Source organism: Saimiri boliviensis, chromosome 13, assembly GCF_048565385.1.
Source record: "Saimiri boliviensis isolate mSaiBol1 chromosome 13, mSaiBol1.pri, whole genome shotgun sequence".
NCBI lineage: Eukaryota > Metazoa > Chordata > Mammalia > Primates > Cebidae > Saimiri > Saimiri boliviensis.
In genome coordinates, this window is record NC_133461.1 from 20,612,185 (window position 1) to 20,633,755 (window position 21,571).

Below are 21,571 nucleotides of genomic sequence, written 5' to 3' on the forward strand. Positions count from 1 at the left end.
CTCATAGGGTGTTTGTGGGTGTGGGGGACATGCTGGGAAATGTAAACCTATTCACCTGATTGGTAATGGAGGACCATATGGGGTTTTGGCAGAACAGGAGAGGATAAGATTTGTAAAAGCCACGCTTCTGAGCCATAATGTGGGACAAGGATTAGAAGGGGTCTGCAAGACTCTAACCAGTCAGGAAACTCCTCCGAGTAAGAAGCTGGTCGAAGCAGCAGCTGTAATGAGGCGCAAGGGGCGGGGGCTGGCTGCCAGACAAGACGCAGAAGATGAAAAACACACAAGGAGCTTCCAGAGTTTCTAATCTTCAGATGGCGCTGGCCATGCTTTAGGGTCAGACCCCAACTCCGGAACACACCACACGATACACTGCTGATTGTGAATGGCATACATTTCCAGTGGAGAGAAAGCCTGCCTGAATTTCTTATGCCTATCTGAAGCTTAATTTTATCAAAGAACTACATGAGATTATGGACATGCTTAATTTTTTTAAATTATAAAAAAGAAGAAATCTTGGATGTTTCTCAAACAATGACACAGAAGGCGAAAACAAGCCAGGGAGAAAATATTTCTGAGGCAGTTTTTATGAAGGATCATTCAACATCTTTTAGACAAAGTTTTCTCAAAGAGGATCATGGACACCCTGTGTTGGAATCCCTTGGGTACGTACAAAATACTAATAACCAATTTCTGATCATAGTGTAGCCAGTCTGACCATTAAGATATTACAATGACTTAGGAGTTTTTGAAAATAAGCTAGCAGAACATTCCAACGCATTTTTAACTTAAAAAAAAAAAGCATAAACAGAATCTCAAAACGTAAAACACACAGGCTACTTTAATACGTATTTTCTATCTTTAAATGTACAATATCTTCATAGTTGGTAAACATTAAAAATAATAAAAAATAAATTTCAGGTCAATGTCTACAGAACCTCGGAAACAGTTTTGGACCAAAGTTTGAAACCACAGGTTTTAATTACCCCCTTTACACCCACGGAGAAGCTAGCCAGAGGGTGCAAAGGGGACCCATGAACTAGCAGGCAACTATCACCTAGCTGCTGAGGGGCCTGGGGGAGACTGTCACAATTACAAGTCTAGATCTACCACAAGAACAAGACGCCTGGTAGACATTCGTCTTCACTGCTACCAGGCTCTAAGCAACCTGCTACGCTCTCATCTGTGAATATACCACCCTCCCTCCGTCCCCCAGGAAGAGAACTCCTGAAGAGAGCAGAGCCTGCCTTTCTCTGCTGCCTCAAGATTATCCTAGGATGACTATCCTCTACTTTATTTGTTGCTTATATTTTCAGCAGAACATTTTTTTTTTTCTCTTCTCCATTGTGCCCCTCACCTGCCACGGGGGTACAAAGATCAAATCAAAGTCCCGAGGCACAGATGACTCAGAGAAGCAAAGGCAGACAGGATCCCCCGCCCACAGCCAAGTCCCTTTCCTCCTCTTCCCCTTCGTTCTGAGACCTGCCGACCGTTCCCCTTCTAAGGCTGTACGTCTGGCACTGAAAAGCCAAGGGTAGCACAGCCAACCCGGAGCCTGGCACTAAAACATAAATGCTCCCCAAGGGAAAAACAGTCTCTCCACACAGAAATGTTTGATCAACAGAAGGACAGGAGCCACGCTACCAAAATGCCTTAGCACAATTACATCAAAGCTGGCAATCAGGGACATATGCAGATACGCACAGCTCAGATGGAAGGCTTTGCTCATCGCATCATGTGGCTTACCTTCAGTGTTTCAGCTTGAAATCTTCCTAAAGTGGTTTGGGAATGGAGGGGAGCTATTAACTTCCCCTAGGAAGCATTTGATTAATAATCATAATCATAATACTATGGCTGACCACAAATGTAAAACACATTAGCATTTCCAAAGATCCTAAAGTTACCCTCATTAATTCCTTATATGAACTCTACTGCAAGTAATGTCCTTTTACAAATAATGAAACAGATTTAGAAAAGTTATGTAACCAGATTTCACAGAACTTGTCAGAAAATGAACATTAGGGCTGGGTGTGGTGGCTCATGCCTGTAATTACAGTACTTTGGGAGGCCAAGGTTGGCAGATTACCTGAGGTCAGGAGTTCAAGACCAGCCTGGCCAATATTGCAAAAATACAGCCTGGCCATCTTTACCAAAAATACAAAAATTAGCTAGGGGTGGTGACGGGTGCCTATAATTCCAGCTACTCAGGAGGCTGAGGCAGGAGAATTGCTTGGACCGGGGAGGCGGAGGTTACAGTGAGCTGAGATGGCACTACTACACTCCAGTGTGGGTGACAGAGTAAGATTCCGTCTTGAAAACAAACAAAATGAAAATGAACATTAAATCGAGTGCTTCATGTATTTACTACACTTCGGCAGGTTGTCTTAAAAACTGCAAATGAGAACCAAATGTGAAACCAGTATTAATATTTTCCTGCTATTAACTTGAATGAAAATCTCATAAAACATTTGGTTTAAAAAGTGTCAGAAGAGGTGGAAGACTTAAAACTATCCAGTTGTGCCGGGCGCGGTGGCTCACGCCTGTAATCCTAGCACTTTGGGAGGCCGAGGTGGGTGGATCACGAGGTCAAGAGATCGAGACCATCCTGGTCAACATGGTGAAACCCCGTCTCTACTAAAAATACAAAAAATTAGCTGGGCGTGGTGGCGCGTGCCTGTAATCCCAGCTACTCAGGAGGCTGAGGCAGGAGAATTGCCTGAACCCAGGAGGCAGAGGTTGCCGTGAGCTGAGATCGCGCCATTGCACTCCAGCCTGGGTAACAAGAGCGAAACTCTGTCTCAAACAACAACAACAACAACAACAACAACAACAACAACAACAACAACAACAAAACTATCCAGTTGTTCCTGCTGGCACTAGTTCATATGGCACCAAAAACATGACTGACAAGCTTAGAAGCCTGCAGAACCACTTAGGAAATGGGATCTGACTGCTCCCTACTTTCAGTGCCCACAGGGGATTCTAATGTGCAGCCACGGTGCAGAGTTCCTGCTTGCTGGCTTTTCCTGCCTACCCTCAGCCATTCCAACCTTCTCCAACTGAAATACCTCTGACCCACAAGTCTCTGTCGGGTAACGGGTGAGGGGTGCTAAGGGTGCCTTGCTCAGCCATGAAGCCTGGGCATCAGCAGCACCCATGATGTGCAGGTGGGTCAGGACATGGCAGGGGGCAGGCAGATGCAGTGGCCAGACCACTACTCTCTGGAAGAAGGCCCTGAATCAGTCTCTCTGGGGACTTCCCACACTCTCATCTTCAAGACTTATAACCTGGCCTGTGTTCTCTCTCCAAATTACTCAAGAAATGGGAGATTCTTTGCTTGTCAAGTTTTCTTTTTTGGTCTAGTAAGATGTGTGTGGGTGGTTAATCACAATATAGAAAAAAAATCCATTCAAGTACAGCTGACCTTTGAACAAGATGGGTTTGAACTGCATGAATTCACTTACTAAACGAGGATTTTCTTCTATCTCTGCCACCCGAGACAGCAAGACCAGCCCCTCCTCTTTCTCCTTAACCTACTCAATGTGAGGGACAATGAGGATGCAGGCTTTACAACGATCCATTTCCACTTAATAAACAGCAAATACATGTTCTCTTCTTCATGATTTTTAACATGTTTTCTCTAGCTTTGAGAATACAGCATTTAATTTTTATAACATAAAAATAATATATGCTCATCGACTGTTTAAGTTATCAGTAAGACTGCTGTTGACAGGAGGCTATTACCACCTAAATTGTGGGGGAGTCAAAAGATTTTCAACTATGTGTTAGGGTGTTGACACCCCAACCTCCACTTTGTTCAAGGGTCAACTATATGTAGGTATGATTTACAACTGATAACTGCTGATTGTGATTTTGTATACAACAGCAGATTTTGTTTTATAGGAAACTTAGTTAAATCAGATGCCACAGATACCAAATTATTATAGAAACTAAACTCAATTATTGAGCACCTGCTACATAAAAACTTCTTACCAAGTGCTATTGTGATAGATCCATACTGGACACAATATCTGACGTGAAATTCACTAGGATTTGACAAGGAAGACAATTAAGACTACCAACCTCCTACTGAATCATTATTATTGAGAATAAGTCCTTCATCATCCGCCTATTAAATCACATTAGAAAGAATGGTGCAGGCTGAGGCTCAGAACGCTTCTCTTTCTGCAACTTTTAAGAATATGGTGAATTTCCTTAAAGGACACATCTTCTGTCCTTCAAGCTGAATAATTCTATTCCTGACAACAAAACACCCACTCTGTCAACTCCCCTGGGGCCCTGCAGCTGCTTATCAGCTGTCTAAGCCAAGTGCATCCCTCAACAGTTTGGTCTGCACATCCTGTGTGTGGCTGCCCTCCCCCAGCTTCCAGGAAAACAACTGGGCCAAGCACTCCTCCATCCCACACTCCAGGGAGCTCACCTATAGGAGGAGGCAAAGTTCAAATCTCCCAGGACTAAATGTTCAGGACACTGTCTCTCTTGGTTATGTGTCACCAACAAACTAGCCCACAACTTCAGAGCTCAACACCACGGCCACTTATCTCTCAGGAATGTGGAGACTGATTGGGCAGGTTGGGGGCCTCTGATGTGATTATAGTTGGACAGTGATGGGCTGGAATGTCAAGATGGCTTCACTCGCCTGTCTGACACTCGGAGATGGCTAGAAAGCTAAATTTCTCTTTCCACGCCTCACTTCAGGGCCTTTAGAGAAGGCTAAATTTCTCTCTCCACACCTCACTTCAGGGACTTTCGAGAAAGCTGGAACTTCTCTCTACGTGCCTCACTTCCGGGACTTCAGGTGGCAGGTGGATCCTCAAAGCAAGCTTTTCCAAAAGACAGGAAGTAGAAGCTGCCAGTCCTTTGAAAGGCTATGTGTAGAAAGGACCCAGAATCACTTGAAGGCAACCACGAGGCTAGCACGAACTCCAGAGGAGGGAACATATACTCCATCTGCAGATGAGGGAGGGACAGAAAAGATCCATGGCCATCTTTGCTCTGACACATCATCTTCCCCTTTTTAAGTAAAGAAGGATGTACAAATACAGTTTCTACCTATGTTTTTAAAGATAGACCTAAAATCCACACCAAAGGTTTCGCAGCCTACCATTTTGGTCAGAAGCAAAACACCTCGTAGGTGAGAACTCACTGAATGGATAAGTGCGTTTGCCCAACTTGTTACATGGTCATGATGCCTTCACCTACAACACCAAACTGTCAACAATGACACAGCGTCTGCAGAATGAACACAGTTACTTACGCTCAAAAAATGAACAACAAAAACCAAATAAAAAGGCCTTAAACTCCTGGACCAAATGATTCAAAAGAGAAGAAGGATTCTAAAGACATAAAAAGAAGTCTACACACCCTCACACACAAGCCTGACTCTGCTGTGTCTGTATCCCAGCAGAGGCAAGACACCTGGCACAGAATTTAGAAAACAAAAAGTAGCCTCCTATCACCTGTGAGAGGAACAGTGAGAGAGAGAGAGAGAGAGAGAGAGAGAGAGAGAGAGAGAGAGAGAGATCCTCTGCAAATATCAAAGGAAGGAGATGGGGGATACTGGTCTTTGTTTTTCCCGTGAAAATGTGGATGCATCATAATTTTAAAAATTGCTGGCTCTTTCTCCCAACTTCGGAGCAGCTGAGCTCATTTGAGTTTTGCACCCACCGAGGGCACCTCCATGCTATTTAGATGTCAGATGCATGATTGTATTCTACAATGTGAACAATCCAGGGGCCCTTGCTCTCCCCTAAGCTCATCTGGGACCACTGTCCTCTCTACTCACTCGGATGATCCCTTTCTGTTCCTCGAGCATCTCTGACTCTCTTCCCAGCGCAGGACCTTCGGGCAAGCGGCTGCTTCCACTGCAGTTCCACTGGCCTTGCCCGCAGGGCTCCTTCCCAGGCCGCAGCTTGCAGGCTGCTCCCGAGTGGGAGGTCTGCCTACCTCTCTCCAAGTAGTCCTCCCCATGAATTCCCGTCTTGGCTTCCTGTTTGCCTCCTTCCGCACATTCATGAAAACATGTAGGTATTTGATTTATGAGCGTCTCTATCATTCATAGAAAAGAGCCGTGGCCTGCACTCTCCCCAAGGGCAGGGGCCACATCTGTCTTGGGTACTACCTGCATCCCTAGAACTCGGCACAGTACCTGGACTGCAGAAGGAATACAGAAGTGTCCCTCAGCCTTACTGACTTTTATGTTTATAAAGGTGGCAACAGCAAGCAAATTACCAAACTTTCATTTATTCTTTTTGTGGGGAAGGTTGGGATTAAATTTTTGTTTTGAGACAAGGTCTCGCTCTGTCACCCAGGCTGGAGTACAGTGGTATAATCACAGCTCACTGCAGCCTTAGTTTCCCCAAGCTCAGGTGATCCTTCCACCTCAGCCTCCCAAGTAGCTGGGACTACAGGCACATGCTGGCTAATCTGTACATTTTTTGCAGACGAGGTTTTGCCATGTTGCCCAGGCTGGTCTTGAGCTCCTGGGCTCAAGTGATCCACCTGTCTTGGTCTCTCAAAGTGCTGGGATCACAGGGATGAGCCACCATGCTCGGCCTCTGGATTAAATAGTATTAATTTCCTCCCAGCAATATCACTGAACAGCTATGAACTACTCACTGAGGTTTACAAATAAATATTCATTCATATTTACTACTGAATGAAGAAATTCATTAACAATAAGGATTTGTTTTCTAGTCTTTACTATCTGATGAATTTAATTTTAAAATCCTACATAAAATAGGTCTGGAAAGACAAACTTTCCATGATCTTATATAACAACACTTTTACTATCTTAAAAGTATAAGGAATGCCTAGCATGTGGAAAAATTCAGAATAAGGTTTTTTTATTTTTCATAAATTCTGAATGTATCTTCAATCACCAAAGCTGACGTTCAATCCATAACACTGCAGTCCTAGGTTTGAAGTTGTAATTTGCTGACAATCTCATTTCAGGCACATCCAAAATTAGCAACTAATTCTTTACACACACTTTATTAATAGACTCCTGAAATTTATTAGAGATTAGAGAGAAGCACATTCATCATTAAGCTGGGAAAATATACAAAACAAAAAATAAAAGATGCACTTTAATATAATTATCAAACAAACATGATAATCAGCTAGGGAAAAGCTACTCATTGAATTTTTAGACTTTTCTCCTACTCAGTAGCAAAATATACAATTGGTACATACAACAGCAAAATTGTTGATAAAATTGTTAACCCACAATCAACCATACATCTGGTTTATCATTTGGTTTTCATAATTTATAATCTAACCTTCTTGGAAAAGGTTATTTGCTGAGTTACATAAAACGATCCTTAATTTTCTAGCTAATCTCACTCGAAAGGGTAACTTTTAAATTGTAACAACTGTTTGGGTTTAATAAAAACCAGAAAGAACTTTCTGAGAAATGCATTCAGAGGAAAGGTAGCCATTCCCAAAAAGTGATCTTGGTTTGGCCTTTAAAAAAGAAGAGCATAAACCACGAAAGCCTTCAAAGTCCTTCTGACTGAAAGTAATAAAAATAAAAGTTGCTGACGCCTGGTAGTCAAGTGAATCATAAAATCTTTTTTAAGAATACATTTTATTGATTTTTTTTCAGTGTTCTTCCATAACAGTACAGTAGAAAACTCATTAACCCTAAAAGGATAAAGGCATAATCCAGATAAAGATAAAAAATCAAGATGAACTAAAAATGTGTTTGCTGGTATCAATTCAGTGGACAGGGTCGCTACATATCCAATTCCTAAACATGTGTGAAGAATTAACATTTTCTCTTTTAGGGAGAAAACAATAAGAGCTAATATTTATTAAGCATTAATACGTTCCAAGCACTAGGCTAACAGCTGGTATATATTATCCCACAGAATTCTTACATCCAAGTCTTATAAAAATCTATCTGATTCCAGAGATGCTCCAGGAGGAAGAGAGCAAAATCAGCAGAGACATGAAGGAGAAAGATCAAAGACAGAGGATGCACATTATTAAAAAGATAACTACCCTAAGTCCTCACTGTCAACCGATTTATTCTTCTTTATAAACAACGCTAGTGAGCTTGACTAAACACCTAAACTTTGAGCAGACGAGCAGCAGCAAATTAGAAGAGGGACCTGGCCTCCTCCATGGAGCAACAAGAAATGGTAACCGAAAAGCAACATAAACGAGAATGAAACCATGAGCAGCAAACTCCTCAAGGATCATGGTGGTCTAAGAGCTTTAACGCAGACACAAAGTGTGCTACATACTTTATTACCCCAGACAGCACTGTTGATAGATAAATGCTTGTTTATGTAAAGAATGACTAGGTCATAAAATAACCCACGGCTAGGATGATGATAGGGTTTCAAACAATTGTTCAGATGTGTTCAGAATGCTCTACTTAAGAGAGAATGAAAGACAGCAATACAACTGTGTAAACTGTCGGCCGAACTAAGGGCAGTTCATTTGCAGAGAACCCCAGACGGCCAAGAGTGAGCTACAGTTAGCACTCTCCTGTGCTGGGGGAGCTGGTGGTTTGGGCTTCAGGCCACCTCATGTCCAGGCTCTGCTACCACGCTCCTGTGTGCCCTAAAAAATGAATTGACCCAGGATACCTTTTCAGTCCTTTTCCTCTTTACCACTTTGCTTTAAATACTGTAAGAAAGAAACCACCTATTACTCACTTCTCTGAAGTTCATGAAAATTTGACAACTGGCCAACACTTTCAAGAAGGGGAGTTTTCAGAAGCCACAAAAATGCACTCGGCTAATATTTACAGCAGGAAGATACTTTCGTTACCTGGAGAAAAGTGGCATTGGCACCCAAGACGTAACAGGATAGACCGGTCTTGCCATGGCTAGAACTGGAATTCTACTTTCACTCACTTCTTGCAGTAGGAAGCTGAGGGAAAATTAATCCTTTCATTGCAGTTATTTTAGTAGATAAGCTCTTTTTATATACTTTGCAAATATTCAACTGGAATGCTCCTAATGCATGGGTATTATACAACGGTGCTTGAATGGAAATTTATTCTGTGGACCTCTGAACCTTAAAGGACATCTCCCACCTTCAGCAAGAAGAACCACATGAACACAACATAAATTGGGGGTGATGAAGGAAAAGTGGGTGAGAAAAAATGCATTAAATCAGTATTTACACCAAGGGTTATTAATGAAACTCAGATTTAGGCTGTCAGTAGCATTAACTTCTTAATTATTCTCAATCCTGACTGAAAATCAGAATCCCTGAAGTACTACCTGGGTACCATGCCCTCCTCCTCCAAAAAATACATCTACTGCTGGCCAGGGGTCCCCTTTAATGTGCTAAATAATCAAAATCAGTGAAATTCTTTTTATTCAGTCTGCATTATCCTTGGTGGACTCCATTCCATTAAGAGTGAAACGTGTTTACGGACAGAAATATCGATAAACTGGGATAAAGTAAAAAATCTGCTGACCATAGACTTGTGTTGAGCACCAGGTTAATACCTCATCCTTTCTGCTGCGGTGGACCATTTAAACACTGTACTGAATGCAGGGTGGGAAATACACCACAAGCCATTCAGTAGGCTTGCAAAGCTTTGCAAGAACCTAGAATGCTTTTCTGAGAGTTTTAAAGCTGTGACTTACCAAATCTTTGATACCTGTTCCATATATCCACGGGGTTCCATCCCATCTCCCCTAGCCAACACACTCTACCCCCAACTTTTTCTCCCTTCCCTTCCTGTCGTCCCCCACTTCAGGCAACTCTTCCTGCGTTTGTTTTGCTTGGCAACACACATCAGCATTCCAACAGATGTCACCTGGCCACTGACAGAAGACTGGAACATATTAGGGAAAATAAGAAACCTGTTCAAAAGGAAAAAAATGATCCTCGGTGAGGTTTTTGTCAGTGAGGATCACCCGACTTTCAGGGCTGAGGCTTGGTAAGGGAGGGGGCTCTGACTCACTGAAGACCATACTTTGCCATCACACTTGCATATCAGATTGAAAGAATGCTTCCGGGAGCACTGTCTCCCACGGAAAGCTCCCCTTCTCCCTGAGGACTCCCTTCCCTCCCTCAAACATAGAACCTCTGCACAAACCTTAACTGCTCAGCTTAAAGAAACCTGAGGATAAACCTGCTGTGACCACTTACAATGACCAGAGGACTTCATTACAAAGCATGATGCCTGTTTCTTTTTTTTTTTTCTGTAAATCCACATTCTTAAAAAAATTTTCAGTAGCTGAGACAGAGGAGTGTCTATTTTGTCAGCAGTGACTTAAAAACTCTCTCCATCTCGGCCGGGCACGGTGGCTCATGCCTGTAATCCCAGCGCTTTGGGAGGCCGAGGCAGGTGGATCACAAGGACAAGGGATTGAGACCATCTTGGTCAACATGGTGAAGCCTCGTCTCTACTAAAAGTACAAAAAAATTAGCCAGACGTGGTGGTGCGTGCCTGTTGTCCGAGCTACTGCCTCAGGAAGCTGAGGCAGGAGAATTGCCTGAAATTAGAAAACGGAAGTTGTAGTGAGCCTGGATAGCGCCACTGCACTCCAGCCTGGCGACAGAGTGAGACCCTGTCAAAGAAAGAAAGAAAGAAAGAAAGAAACAAACAAACAAACAAACAAACAAACAAACAAACGAACCTTGCCATCTCTATTCTTGCCTTTTCCATGAACTAAGATTTTTGTCTACCTGCTCATCTGTCAAGCCTTTGGCCCATCAAGGAAACACATGATAAACTAGGGGGTGAAAGAAATCAAAATATTTCACCCTAAAAGACACCTCTTTGATACACTGTAAATGGCTTTTCAGAGGGCAGGTCTGTGGGGGAGATTTGCACCTCGGGTGGAAACTGGACTGACGGAGGCTGTCTCTCTCTAAGGCCCTCCCTTGTCAAAATCTAGGGAAGGTTCATTGAGGGTCTGATACCTTTGAAGGTCTGAAAGCAACATCTACCTTCTCTTCTCTGCGAAGGGGGCTACCTAGGAGGTTTCGCCTATGTCACAGGACTACCTCTGCTTGCCAGGCCCCCTCTTCTCTCCCTCCAAGAATTTTTCTTGCCACCATAATCTGAATGACCACCATATCCTGTTTTTGGTCAGGCTCTGAGCCCCCATTCTTTCTATAACCTCAGCATAGTATAGATGCTCCCAAACCCCACTGGGGAGCTGAGGTACTCTGTGGTTCTCCCCTGCGTGCATGTTAGTAAATTTGTATACCACTTCTCCTATTAATCGGCCTTTTGTCAGTTGATTTTTCATGGAGCCATCAGAAGGTGCACAGCAAATGTTCCCTTGACCTCTACATGGGCAAAAATGACCTCTGAAACTGAGAGAAACATGCAAAAACCTTGCTCCTGGACAAGGCTTCTGAGCCTGCCTTTCTCTGGGGGTGAAGCTTAAGGAATAAATCAGCTATTTTAAAAGCTATGTATCAGTTTTGCTTTAATGCCCACACATTATTCATCAATGGACAATACATCTTATAATAAATGCAATCTGCAAATCAGAAGCAGACTCGCTGGTGCAAAAGTGCAAAAATATATCCACCCACGCCCCGGCATGACACAGGCAGCAGAAAGCATCTTGAAATAACACTTCCTTGAAGAGGATAAAAGCCTCCCATTTTCTAGACACTGCAACATGAAAATGACAGGCTAAGTACTAAGGGGAAGACTAACTCCCAAGACAATCCATGATCTTTGCTGGTGTTTGGAGAAATGAAAGGGTGTGGAGGGAAACAGCACAGGCCAGGGACCAGGATCTGCCACATACTAAGGTGACCTGCACCTCTGCTCGTGCCTTGCCCTCCATCCGGTACAGGGGCCAGTGTGGTCCATGGAGACAGAAACAAAGTTCCTTGGGAACTGTTATATTTTCATGAGAGATTCTAGCATTACCCTGTAAGGTAACATAATGGGTCTTCATTTCAAGTATAATAGGGTTTGAGAGTACCTGATTCTAAAACATGAAATATGAACAATTTCCTGTAAATTATAAATTAGGATCCAAGTTAAGGGGCAATCTGAACTCGGAGGACTAATATCTAACCATTATAATTGAGACATTTTAAAAGTAATCATGTTAACTTGAGGAGCATATTCCTATAACCCTAGAGGTTTTTGTAAGCGAAAGTAACAAAACTGCCAATTGATCAATTTTATATCTGGATTGGATGAATGAAATTTCCAAATTTTAAAATTCTGGGTGACAAATATATTGAAGGAAAGATTAAAAGCATTAATTTTCTAAAAGGTCTAATGGCTTAGACCCAGATATAACTGCAGTCACTGGATTATTTTAATAGTAGCCAGCAATCTTAAAACATTCCTATGTATCTGTTCTTCGTAACTTTACAGAAAGCAAGTCTACTTTAAAAGCAGAGAATAATGATCTCTTTAAGGTGTCTGGTTAGATTTGCTAACTTCATCTGGATTCACATCGACATTTCAAAACACAAAAATTTTAGTACCTATAATTGGTCTTATCATTTAAAAATACTCAAGTGTTTAAAAATCACTCCAAAGTCACATCCATGAATACTCCAATTCTCCAATTTTATGTATTATATTTTCTCTCACAAATTTTCCTGTTTTATGTATTACATTTTCTATTGTCATACCACAACAGTACAATGAAGAACTTGGGAGCTGGACATTTGTCTTTATTGTTAATTCCTTTGTGTGATTCACCTACACAGACTGACTTCACAATGGAGTGAGAGCTGGAAGGGAAGGAACCTCAGTATTTCTCCAGTATTTACTATAACTTTTACTACAGAAATACAAACCCACTGGCCAAAATATGCACATGATCAGACACTGAAAGGATATACATATGAGAACTTACATGAATCACTGAGAAAAACATCTGGTGTTGCCCTCATTCTATTTTTTTCATGGTTTGGAAATTTAATACCTTTCACATTGCTGAATCTGTCCAACTACTGTCATTTCCTTTTCTGTTCCTAAGGTTGGAAATTCAACATCCTTCACAGATCTGACACTCAAGTTCTACTGCTTCTTATTCTGTGATGTGACACATTTTACATAAAATTATCTTAAATTTAATTTAGCACTTGGTTTGAGTTGTAGATCCGATCAACATTATAATTTTTTCAAATGATTATATGCACATATAATTGAATACAATTTATTCGAATGGTAGAAATATGGTTTATATTTCCTTTTTCGTTGCTACATCTAAATGCATATAGTATTTAAGTATATGTACTATATATAATTAACATATCTCATATTATACAGATTAGCATTTTCTTACACAAATATCATGTCAAACAAAAATGCAGAGAAGTATTTAAAATATTCATTTCTTCAGTTCTTCAGGATGAATTCTCCACTGTATATATAAACAGTTTCTTTATAAACTCCATAAATAAAGCCTACTTAGTTGGATACAGTGGCTCAATGCCTGTAATCCCAGCACTTTGAGAGGCCAAGGCAGGAGGACTGCTTGAGGTCAGGGGTTTGACACCAGGCTGGGCAACACAGACCTTGTCTCCACAAAAATTTAAAAATTGGCTGGGTATGGCTACTTGGGAGGCTGAGGTGGGAGGATCACTTGAGCCTGGGAAGTGGAGGTTGCAGTGAGCCATCTTAACGCTACCACACTCTAACCTGGGCAACAGGGCAAGACCCTATCTCTCTCCCTCAACCCACCCCCCCAATAAAAAGCTTAATCTTCTCTGTTCTGGTTACCATCTTATACTATGATGTTATAACGAAAGTGAAAATAATCTATTTCATTCTTGGGTCTCTGCTACCACCACTGAATCGCAGAAACTCTGCCTTGGTGGGGACAGCTTTGTGGAAGGCAGGCCAGCAAGGAGGGAATTCATCCAACTCCACATTTGATGGAAAAGAGAGGAACTGTTTGTGACGACGGTCACACCCAAGAATTCTTCAGCAACATTTCACATTAAAAATAATTTTCTGAAAGCTGCTAATTACAAACAAGGCAATTTTGGGCCAATATGACCACCACATCCCTGGCAGGCACATCTACCTTCAGTCTTTCAGTGAGGTCTCTCCCACTGGCCCACTGAGATAAACCTGGTCATTTTTCAGCATCCAGTTCCAGTCTTGCCCCTCCATGACACTGTTCCTGTCCCTCCCAGCCTGTGCATAAGCTATCTGTCACCCAATGCCTTGCTTAGTGCCCGCTATTGGGAGTAAGGCTGCTTCTGCTAGGTAGGACTCACCTCAGCTGTCCCCCTGTTTGCGAACCTGAAAGCTCTGTAAACTAGGCTCCCTAATAATTTATATTTCCAACATCGGGAAGGACAGGGCTTCACCTGCGGTGCAGTGATTTTTCCAAAATAACTATTTCATACTCAAGAGAGAAAAATAATATTCTCTGCTACTGCAAGAGTAAAGTTCTCAGGGTTGGTAAATGGGTACGAAAATACAGTCAGAAGAAGAAATATATTCTAGCGTTCACCAGCACAGTAGGGCAGCTATAGATAACAAGAAGTTACTATAGATTTCAAAATAGCTAGAAAAGAAGATTTGGAATGTTCCCAACACACAGAAGCCACAAATGTCTGTGGTGAGAGATATTTCAAATATTTCAGTGTGTAATGATTTGATCATTACACATTGTATGCATGTAACAAAATATCACATGTACCCCCATGAATTGGCACAACTATTATGTATCGATTTGTAAAATGTAAAGCTCTCACTTTCCCCCTCATCTTTAAAATTAAAGGAACTGGTCTGCATAATTTCCAAGGCAACTCACAGCTCTGTAAATCCGTGAATCTAAAATTTAAAAATGACCCCTGCATATGTGAGCTGGAGAAAAGTGCCATACTGCAGAATGCAGGTGTATCTCTTGCTAATACATTTTCAAATGAGGGTGCAGGCAGGCCTGAGGCACACTGCATCCTTAGCCTTGGCAGTTGGGTACCCTAATAATGCATGCTAATATGTATAACATTGTTTCCGGATTTTTAAAAAGCAGGTAATTACTGTAGTAAGATGTTAGCCAAAAAGATAATTACCGTAGTAAGAAATTAAATCCATTTAAATATTAAAACTAAACTAAAATATTTAAAGTTTTATTAAACTTAATATCTCTTTTTTCGAGTGAAAAAGCACAATCAGTAAGGTCCTATGGAGCAGATATCATACTTAAGGCATTTTAACTCATGAGGAAGACCATACAAAAGCAGCTCTGAAGCACGCTGCTAGTTTCCAGTGTTCAACTGTGACTAATTCCTTACAAAGTTCAAGAGTCATGTTAGTCTTGCAATGTAACTCCTGGCCAGAAAACCTCCTGGATTTGAAGAAGTGCTAGATTGTTTGGCTGGAGCTTGATATACATTATTACATTTCAGTAGTTCTGGTTCCACCCCAACTTTTCTATTCAACTCAATTTTAAAAATCTGGACCAAAGCAATTGTTGTCCTTCATGAGGTAACTACCTAGCTGTGCATTCGAAAAGAACATGGGGGGGGGGGGGGGAAAGCCCAAGTAGGATTTATTATCACGCTTGAAAATGTCAAGGAAATGGATGAGCTATGACATATGTGAGTCATTAAATATATTTTAAAGGTCTACCAGCTCTCGATTGACTAAAAGAGAAACTAAGTCTATCAGAAATGATTTGAATCTCAAAGTATTAAACATGCTTAGTAACAACCCCAGCCCATCTGAGCCCAACCCTCCAGAAAGAAGTAAGCAAGATAATCAATGATGATGTGAGTTGAAAGTAGGCTCCTCAAAGTTATTATATAGGGAAGTAAAAGTCACTTGACTCACTGCGATCTATAAAACTTAAGTCACAAAAGAAGGCTGTGTAAACTCTTGCAAGCTGTGAAAAGCTGATCTGCTTGGGGAAATTCCAGTCTCTTGCTACCTGGAAGAATTTGCTTTGCTCTGCTTACTGGATACCTGGCATAATGCTTAACATTAAAACAAACACTGAATGGTTTCCAAAAACAGGGAGGTTGTGCAGGCACTTATGGGAACCAATACAAAGTTTCTGAATACCAAAGTGTAGCAACAAGTCAAATCGAGAGAGGAGGGCCCCCTTCCAGCTCAATTTATGATCCACCCTTTTATTTGATTTCATTATCTGTCCCTTCACAGAAATTTAATCACTTAACTCAAAAGTGTCAGAACAGTCCATGGTTCTAAAATTGTCACGGTCTAAAAAACAGGTTTCTTGAAATACAATCTATAACATCCTCCATCCTGAAAAAAAACTAAACTTCCTGTCAAAACGTGGTGATGCCTAGAGACCAGGAAAGTGCCCATTCAGGACATGGCGTGAAACCAGCCAGGACATCAGAGGCTAGCTTGCAGGCCCACTCACATCAGGCCACCTGTCTCACTGAGTTACTCATTTATCCTCCTCTGTATCCTAATTGGCTCAAGGAAGCCATAACAGAATAATCAAGAGATTCCCAAGGAGAACTCTAGTGAGAACCTTACGCATTGCATTCATCATGCACACTGACAGAAGATTACTTTTTCTTTTTCTTTTTTCTTTTTTTTGAGAGAGTTTCACCCTGTCACTCAGGCTGGACTGCAATGGCGCAATCTCAGCTCACTACAACCTCCGCCTCCCGGGTTCAAGATATCCTTCCACCTCAGCCTCTCAAGTAGTTGGAACTACAGACAGATGTCACCACGCCTGGCTTTGTATTTTTTGTAGAGATGGGGGTTTCGCCATGTTGCTCAGGCTGGTCTCAAACTCCTGGCTTCAAGGGATCTACCTGCCTTGACTTCCTGAAGTACTAGGATTATAAGTATGAGCCACTGTGACCAGCCAGCATTTCTTAAAAACATTTTATCATAAATAGAGACAAAAATCCAGGTCCTGACACTGGAATGTGGTGAGCAAAGATTTTTTCTAAAAATCTTTCAATAATCTCTACCTGCCCAAATCTACATTCTGCAATACCTACTTTTGCTAATATTTCAATATTCTGTCCTTTGGCCTTCCTAGTTTTTGATCCAGAGCTGGCCATACGCAGCAGGTGAAGGCTGTTTCGGTGCTCTCCCTCATGCAGGACATGGAATATTATGCTGCTTGGTATGAATTAAAAGAACTGGAAGACTCCAGACAGGATGATAACCTGTCTGAATAATCTCCAGCTAACTCTCAGGTGGGTTTCCAAAGTTTCCTTTGACATTTACAGAGGAAATGTACACATTCTGGTACCTATGTATGGGATCTGCAATTTCAACACCACCGATGAATTTCCTGCTTTTTCCCATTATTGTGAATGGCTTGACAATATAATTAAGAGTTAAAAAGGTAAATGTATTTAGGATAGCTAAACTGTACCACCTGAATATGCAGCTGACTATTTTTATTAAAAAATGTGCTAGATCACTGCAAGTTGCACAAGTAGCATTATCATTTAGATTTGCCTCAACTATCTAGAAATATTCATCAACTATCCAGAAATATCCAACATTTATTACATTTTAAGGTAGTTTTTACATAGAGTAAATTTCTTCTGGTACTGTGAACTTTTATGAAAACATAACAAGTTTCTTATCAATATGTATTATAAAATTAGAGATTTATTTCAATGATTAGGAATTCTGCCACCAGGCTTAGCCAAGAGAAGCAGCTGTACCATTTATGAAAACTCTGTAAAAGACAGTATCTAAAATAAGAGATACTCCCAAATATCTCCCTCATTTTAAAGTCACACAATGTGGAAATTTTGTACAGACATTGTTTCTCAAAAGCCTCGGTCTGTACCAAAGTAACAGTACACTCAATCACTGGACACATAGCAAAAGGACATGGTAAAAAATATGGTAGAAATGCCAGCCAAAATGTTGTAAGGCTTCAAAATCAACCCACCTAATACACTTAAGAGTCCTTTTCTATAATTCATGGTTCAGGAAGCAATTCTTCCAGGACCACATTTGGCCTAAGGGATAAATACTTAGGAAACATGAGAAAACAGCAGAAAAAACATCAAAACTAGTTATTAAACATTTCCAGGTACGTCACAAATGCATGTTGTCCTTGTGTTAAATGCCACGCTGATCAAAAAATGGCTGTTCACAGTTAACCTAATTAAACTCCTAGGGGAAAGACTTGTACGTTACAGATACCTTGTTCCTGAATCAGGTACTTGCATGGACACTCTCATTTAAACCTAACTATGAGCCTACGAGTTGGACATTTTTATCCTCAAATTTACTGATGAGGGAACAGGCTTAGAGAGGGAGTGTAAGTACTCCAGGATGAAAAGCCAGTGAACTACAGAGGATGGCTCTTGGGATCCCCAGAGAACCCTTCTCTCACCTTTCAGGCCAGTGCTGCAAGGCACCCAATGAAGTTGTCATCTCAAAACTTTTCAGCAAAAATGTCACATCACAGGAAGCATTAAACTGCTTTTTGGCTTAACATATACTTCTCAGTTGTGCAAATACACACACACACACACACTCCCATCATTTGTACACAAAGTGATATCATGGTATACACTATGATATACACATAACATTATTACACCTAATAATGGTATCACATCCTTTCATCTGAAACAACACTTTTTCACATGGGAAGGTCAAGTGAGATAATGCCTCCTCAACGGGACGGCCATACACATTAAGCGAAATAAACAAAGCATTCTTCAAATTGTGAAGTGCTACAGAAACATGAGCTCTGCTGCAAGCCCTATGTAGTTTCTGTTTACAAACGTATTGGTGTCAACCTTGTGCACTGCCTATCCAACTTTTCAAAACACCCCTGAAAACAGGTGACATTTTAAGCCACATGTTGGTTTATTCTCATATTAGACCACATGAAGAGAGATCATTACTATACATGAGACGAGAAAGTAAGTTGACAGAATCCAATCAGAAACCAAGTCAATGAAAATACTACTACTTGTTTTTCTTCTGAAATGCAATGTTGTTTGTTATGTTTTATTTATTTATTTTTTTTTGAGATAATGTCTTGTTCTGTTGCCCAGGCTGTAAAGCAGTAGCAGAAACACAGTAATCTTGAACTCCTAAGCTCAAGAAATCCTCCCACTTCAGCCTCCTGTGTTGTGATGTTTTAAAATAAAGGGATGGTTAATGATACTCAAGTTATTTTTAGGGCAAAAAAGAGGCACCAACTAACATTATTGTAAAAAAAATTTCTGTATATTAAAAACGTCTTCTGTAAAAGAGAATCAAACCACAAGTTCCACCAAATGAAAAGAATTTGGATATTCCTTTGCTGTTCAATAAAAGGAATTTTTAATCACAAAAGATTACTACACTACTTCTGTGGAGTATATGCCCACTGAGAGGACAGAGGAAAATCCAGAGAGCTTGAGATGAAAGAGCACTCCCTTCTCCAATAGCATCTGCAGTAGATGTCAGAATTACTGCTTTTGTCCCAGGGGGCCATCCTCCCTCTGTTTACACCACAAATGGTGTCAGCAAGAATCTGAGATATGCCCTGAAACTTTCCAAGTAATGGGTGTAATTTTATATACACAGGACACCTTGAGTACTTCATAAAACTAATGGGATTAGAAAACTGGCTCCTCAAGCTTGTAAAATGCAGAGTTTCACCGTTATTATGCAAAGAATGGCATACAAAGGGGGCACACAAATGCCGGTAAATGTTGGTCCAACTTCCTCAGAATAACTCTGATGCAGTTAAGAGGCTCAGAACCAAACCAAATAACCCAAAAGCGAATTTGTAAGAAAATAACTAAGATACTCACTAAATAACTGCTAATGATTGCCACAGGTGGAATTGGTAAATTCTAACAATTCTGAAAAATTTTTAACTGATTATAATTGATGACTATACGAATGAATTCTTGTTTACTGACAGCAACAGACCAGGTGGACAACCTATCAGCACAAGGGTTTTCCCTGTATTTTTTCTAATAATTTAGTTGGTTAACATTTTTTGGAGTCATGTTACATTTTAGATTTGGTCATGGCAGGATGTTTGGGAGACAGATATAAAAGTACTCAACAACTTAATCTTGTAATAAGGTCTAAAGTACAGCTTATGAAATATGAGCACATTTGTCAAATGAATCCCGAAAGGTATTCCTAAATCTAGGAAGATTTTTCCATATCATTCCAACACAAAACTGCAACAGATTCTAACTAGTTTTTCATGTAAACTTAATAATGTGATGTCCTGCAGACCAAAGCAGTGGATATTTGAAACGCCAGAAAAGCTTGGTGGCAGCCAGACTACAGACGCCCAAGTGAATGCTTTCCTTCAAGATAAGTGAGGCGGTGGCAGCTGCTGCCTAAACTTAACACCCCTGTCCATATGAAACGTGTACAAAGTTGCTGAATGGAGCAGACGGTTTTGTTATGTGACCAGTTTTGGTTTTGTTTTTTAAAGAAAAAAAGTTTTGCTTAAAAGAAAACCAGCTTACTAACCACGTAGTAATTTATGTATGTGTACAAAAATACATACATATGAAAATGCAAACCACTGTTCACTAGTTGGAACTTACTCTCCAAGAAAAGCTCTTTATTCCAGAATTTATATTCTCCAAATGTGTAGAAACCTGGTTTTCACTACGTAGTCCTTTGCAAGTTACAACAGCCCTTTTAAGCAAGGTACACATAAATTTTAGTACATTCGATTTGTTTTCTGATTACATTTGAAAGTTTATCAAACCAGATGAGATTTTACTTGTGTGAATCTATTCGTCCTCCCCATCTGAACTGCAGAGTGATTTCAGTTTCTGGTAATATAACTGAATAGTTATCAAACTTTAGGAACTGTATTTTTGTCAATCTTCATGCAGTAGGCGGTCCAAATTCGGCATGGAATTGTGTTGCCAAACAAAGCCTACAACTGTCACGACGGTAATTTGTTAGGGCGGGGGTTAAAAGCTACTATAATATCAAAACTCTGTCAAAATATGTACCATTGTGTAATAAATGGTATGGGTTCAGACCAAGACAAAGCACTCAACCGTTTCCCAATAGACGAGCTTGAGATCCTGAAAGAAAGGAGATAACACAGAAGGAAAGAGAAGAAGAAAAATAAACTTGTAATTAGCATCTGATTGTATCTTCAAAATGATGAAAACCAATGATGGAGGAGGGATAAAGTTTACTTCAAAGACAAACATTATTTCTGAACAGAAAGCAATAAAAGACGATACAATTCTAGAGCAATACTCAGCCACTCATTTTCCAAAATCACAATTCACAAGTTAAATCCAAACAAAAAGTCCCCTAGATACTTCCTAATCACATCTTCAAACTGGTAGTCACATGAAATTCAGGAGAAAAAATATCCAATCCAAAATACAAGGAACTCGTTCTTTAAGAGAAAGCACTTTACTGGCTAGTCATTACTAGTAAAAGAAACCAAACTGATTAACTTTTCATCCTACTCTAAACTACGAAAGCTGCAGAGTCACCATACGCCTGGTTGATGAAGTGTGCAGCTGTCTCTCTGTACTCCATTTCACTGAAAGGGAGCGACCAGGAACAGAGAAACAGGAAGGCCAGAATCTGTTCTAAGGCGTCTATTTCCACAGCTGGAGACAGGGTACTTACTATTCTATATACAGCATCCTCAGCCTGGACATTCAAGTTGGCAGT

At 40.7% G+C, this 21,571-nt stretch overlaps 1 protein-coding gene across 10 annotated transcripts in view; it reads right to left on the bottom strand.

The window, feature by feature from the left end:
* The window catches only part of NEDD4L (NEDD4 like E3 ubiquitin protein ligase), a 357,512-nt gene that overhangs the window by 121,472 nt on the left and 214,469 nt on the right, over positions 1-21,571 (bottom strand). The gene's annotated exons all lie outside the window — the stretch shown is intronic.